Here is a 5,723-nt window from a genome sequence, read left to right on the forward strand (position 1 = left end):
CACAAAGTTGGAAGCACAGAATCGTCTGTTGTATGTTGTAGTGTTAAGATTTCTGTTCACTGGAACTAAGGGGGCTAGCCCGAACCATGAAAACAGCCCCAGACCATTATTCCTCCTCCACCAAACTTTACAGCTGGCACTATGCAGTTGGGCAGGTTGCGTACTCCTGGATGTCCGCCAAACCCAGATTCCTCCTGTCAGACGGTGAAGCATGCTTTACACCACTCCAGTGGATACTTGGCATTGCGCATGGTGATTTTAGGCTTGTGAGCGGCTGCTCAGCCATGGAAACCCATTTCATGAAGCTCTCGACAAACTACCACATCGCGGCTGAGCCGTTGTGTGTCCTAGACATTTCCACTTTACAATAACAGCACTTACAGATGCCCGTGGCAGCTCTGGCAGGGCAGAAATTTGAACTGACTTGTTGGAAAGGTGGCATCCGATGACAGTGCCACGTTGAAAGTCACTGAGCTCTTCAGTAAATCCATTCTAATGCCAATGTTTGTCTATGGAGATTGCATGGTTGTGTGCCCGATTTAATACATCTGTTAGCAACGGGTGTGGCTGAAATGTGCCCAATACAACAAGTGTAGACCTTACCATGAAATGCTTACTTACAAGCACTTAACCAACAGTGCATTTCAAGAAGAGTTCCGAAAATATTTATCAAACAAACTAAAGTAAAAAATTATTAAAAGTAACACAATAGCATAAAAATAACGAGACTATATACAGGGGGTGCCGGTACCGAGTCAGTGTGCGGAGGTACAGGTTAGTTGAGGTAATTTGTACATGTACATATCACTAAATTCATAACAACCTAAACATTAAAAAAAACATATATTCGATAAAATAAGCCTCACTTTGCAAATGAGCAATAAAAAAATGGTTAAACTAATCCAAAACGTTTATCCTCTTCCTCTCTTCTGGTGCAATCATCCCCACTGCTCCGCATTTGACCTTCTTCACATTCTCACACGCCACACCCAGTGCTGCCAACTCCAAAGATGATGGATATACTGACAAGGTACATGTCCCTCCGCCCTACAAACGCCCTAATGGGAGTCGTTGTCCACAAAGCGGCACAGCGGGCTGTCTAGCTCTCGCCTATCCTTTCTTTGGATTGGTTGATACATCTCATTATTGTAATATTTTTTGAATATTCAATTTGTTTATTAAATGTTTTATATTCAATGAGGGATGTTGACAACAGCATCACCCGTGAAATCCTCCATTTCCCGGCCACCGCACTGTTAACAGCGGCAGTTTGAAACTTGTGATTGGTTTAGTAAGGGTCTGGGACCAAGGCGATTGGATACGCGTTTGTAAAGAAACACCCCTCATGATAAGAGTGGAGCAGACCGCCACGGCACACTGGATAGGGATGTTCGTTCTCCACGGAACAAACCCTTACAAAAAAAGAACAAACCCTTACAAAAAAGAACAAACCCTTACAAAAAAAGAACAAACCCTTACAAAAAAAGAACAAACCCTTACAAAAAAAGAACAAACCCTTACAAAAAAAGAACAAACCCTTACAAAAAAGAACAAACCCTTACAAAAAAAGAACAAACCCTTACAAAAAAAGAACAAACCCTTACAAAAAAGAACAAACCCTTACAAAAAAAGAACAAACCCTTACAAAAAAGAACAAACCCTTACAAAAAAAGAACAAACCCTTACAAAAAAAGATAGCTGCGGTAAAAGTGCAGTAACTACATAGGCTACATTATTATGCAGTCGACTGTGGTATTTTGGACGGTAATTTCAGAATTACTGCAGTGTACTGCAGTAATACTGCACTGTAACTGCAGTTAGAATGCAAAATTACTGCAGTAAAAAAAAGTAGTTATTTTAGAAGCAGTATTTGCAGCATACTGCAATTATGCTGCAGTCTACCTACAGTTATTCTAGTGGACTGCAGTTATACTGCACTCTGACTGCAATGTTTTTTCATAAGGAAAGTTTATGATCTCAAGTGTCAAAAGAGCAGCACAGCAACATGTAGCGCTGTTTTGTGCACAATTGTCAACTAATTAATTTGCTGTCACTCCTGTTGCTGTTGCAGAACGCTTCCTTTTGACAGCACATGACAATATTATAGCCTTTTACTAGTGATTGAATCCACCACTTTCATGAGCTCAGATCCATAGGCTACATTATTTACCTTGTTTGGTCATTGTTTACCTTGTTAGGTTCATTAGGCTGTAACACCGAAAAGGCAGCATTCAGTCGGAATTCTGGTAGAGCGACTTGGTTTGGCTCACTGCATTATGAACAGTATTTTTCCCTAACAGATTGTGAACCCAAATGTGTAACTGATTTTAGTGGAGGACAATACATTAAAATATAATTTGTGTTGGGTGTAAGGGCAGATTTAGGCTGTCATTTTGTCTTTGGGAGATTTTAATATCTGTTTAATTTATTTGGTCTTTCACAATAGCTGATGAAAGACATTAGAACAAGTAAGAGCAAGTAAAACTAAATGCATGCTCTTCAACTGATTGCTGCCCGCACCTGCCTGCCCGTCCAGCAATAGCTACTCTGGACGGTTCTGACGTAGAATATGTAGACAACTACAAATACCTAGGTGTCTGGTTAGACTGTAAACTCTCCTTCCAGACTCACATTAAGCATCTCCAATCCAAAATCAAATCTAGAATCCGCTTCCTATTTCACAACAAAGCATCCTTCACTCATGCTTCCAAACATACCCTCGTAAAACGGATTATCCTACCGATCCTTGACTTCGGTGATGTCATTTACAAAATAGCCTCCAACACTCTACTCAGCAAATTGGATGCAGTCTATCACAGTGCCATCCATTTTGTTACCAAAGCACCTTATACCACCCACCACTGCGACCTGTATGCTCTAGTCGGCTGGCCCTGACTACATATTCGTCGCCAGACCCACTGGCTCCAAGTCATCTATAAGTCTATGCTTGGTAAAGCTCCGCCTTATCTCAGCTCACTGGTCACGATAACAACACCCACCCGTAGCACTCATTCCCAAAGCCAACACCTCCTTTGGCCGCTTTTCCTTCCAGTCCTCTGCTGCCAGTGACTGGAACGAATTGCAAAAATCGCTGAAGCTGGACTTACATTTCCCTCACTAACTTTAAATATCAGCTATCTGAACAGCTAACAGATCGCTGCAGCTGTACATAGTCCATCTGTAAATAGCCCACCTAATCTACCTACCTCATCCCCAAATCATTTTTATTTACTTTGCTGCTCTTTTGCACACCAGTATCACTACTTACACACCATCATCTGCTCATCTTTCACTCCAGTGTTAATCTGCTAAATTGAAATTACTTTGCTACTGTGGCCTATTTATTGCCTTACCTACTCATGCTATTTAGACACACTGCATATAGACTCTTTTTTTCTATTGTGTTATTGACTGTACGCTTGTTTATTCCATGTGTAACTCTGTGTTGTTGTTACTGTCACACTGCTTTGCTTTATCTTGGCCAGGTCGCAGTTGTAAATGAGAACTTGTTCTCAACTAGCTTACTTGGTTAAATAAAGGTGAAATGAAAAAAGCAAAAATCTTCTGCACATCTATCACTCCAGTGTTTAATTGCAAAATTGTAATTATTTCACTACTTATGGCCTAGTTATTGCCTTACCTCCCTTATCTTACCTAATTTGCACACACTGTATATAGACTTTCTATTGTGTTATTGACTGTATTTTTGTTTATTCCATGTGTAACTCTGTGTCATTGTATGTGTCGCACTGCTTTGCTTTATCTTGGCCAGGTTGCAGTTGTAAATGAGAACTTGTTCTCAACTAGCCTACCTGGTTAAATAAAGGTGAAATACATAAAAAAAAGAACAATTCCCCTACAATGGACTAATTAGTGTTTTTCTCAGCAAGAACATTAGTCATTCGCCAGACTTTAATTTTTTCACTTCTTACCAATGTTGCTGGTGTAATTAGGCTATTTGAAATTTGATACATCAACTCATGTCTGCATTTTTGTAAGCATTTATGGACAGTGGCTGTCATAAAATGAGAATACGCTACATTGAAATGCCCCTTGCCTCAAATATCCTGTTTTGACATTTTAGTATTGTGCACAAGCTGCTAGGCAGAAATGGTAGGCATACATGCAAAAGATGCTGCCTATGTAGAGCAGTTTCCCAACTCTAGTCCTCAAGTACCCCCAATAGCACACATTTCTGTTGCAGCCCCAGACAAACACATTGGATTCAACTTGTCAACTAATCATCAAGCCCTCAATGAGTTGAGTCAGGTGAGTTTGTCTGGGGCTACAACGTGTGCTGTTGGGGGTACTGGAGGACTAATGTAGATGAATATGATGGAAAGGTTTTGCAAATCAGCCTCAGCCATCTGAAGATTGATATTCATTTGATTTATCTTGAATGTGGAGTAATTTGCAGAAATCAAATGTCACATGAACATATTGAAACCCCCAGTATTTGTAAACATAGATCAGGGGTGGCCAAACCACTTGGAGAGCCATCTCCAGGCAGGATTTTCTATGGTCCTATTTTAAAAGGGATAGTCTAGTTCACCCAAATGAATTACATATTTACATGTTTGTTTCTTATGGACAAGAAGAGACTGCAGTTCATCATATGGTTAGCCGCTATCACCAATTGTTAATATTGGCATTTTCTCTTTTAAATTGTACCCCCTTTTCGTGGTATCCAATTGTTAGTAAATACTATCTTGTCTCATCGCTACAACTCCCATATGGGCTCGGGAGAGACGAAGGTCGAAAGCCATGTATCCTCCGAAACACAACCCAACCAAGCTGCACTGCTTCTTAACACAGTACGCCTCCAACCCAGAAGCCAGCCGCACCAATGTGTCAGAGGAAACACCGTGCACCTGGCCACCTTGGCTAGCACGCACTACGCCCGGCCCGCCACAGGAGTCGCTGGTGCTCGATGAGACAAGGATATCCCTTCCGGCCAAACCCTCCCTAACCCGGACAACGCTAGGCCAATTGTGCGTTGCTCCACGGTCCTCCCGGTCGCGGCCAGCTTCGACAGAGCCTGGGTGAGAACCCAGAGTCTCTGGTGGCACAGCTAGCGCTGTGATGCAGTGCCCTAGACCACTGCGCCACCCGGGAGGCCAATATTGGCATTTTCTAACCAAAAAAACAAATGTAATTCAATGTCTCCCAGTTTATCGTCGCAATCCATGCGGCGCATCACAACTAAAATTATCACAATACACATACACACTTTCTTCAGTGGTTTATCTACTTCTGTTTCTGATACCGCACGGCAAAGCAACCCACAACTTGGAAAAATCCAACGAATGCGACACACTGCACATACCGCAACCTAGTCCGGCAGATGAGTTGCGGCGGCGCATATTGCCTCCCATTGAAATGAATGGGTTTCCTCCGCAACGCATATGGTGGCCGCAGTTGGTGTGCATGAGGCTTTAAGGCAACCTGGTTGTGTTCCCCTGCTTAGACGTTGCATTCATCAGCCAATGGTTGCGTGCCACGTCATCGACTGTGCCGTTGGATACCAGATTGCTATAACATATGATGTGGTAAGCTGATAAATAAAATACCTATCCAGGCACTGTAAGATCTGTCAGGCATCAGTAAAGTCTGAGGAGAGGAACGCACCCAATGACCCTCAGCGCCTCGCACTTAAGATTATAGATGGTTCCCCCTCGTTATAATTGGTTTGCGTTAATAAAAAAGTAAACAAGAGGATTTCA

Source organism: Oncorhynchus mykiss, chromosome 5 (assembly GCF_013265735.2).
Source record: "Oncorhynchus mykiss isolate Arlee chromosome 5, USDA_OmykA_1.1, whole genome shotgun sequence".
Lineage (NCBI taxonomy): Eukaryota > Metazoa > Chordata > Actinopteri > Salmoniformes > Salmonidae > Oncorhynchus > Oncorhynchus mykiss.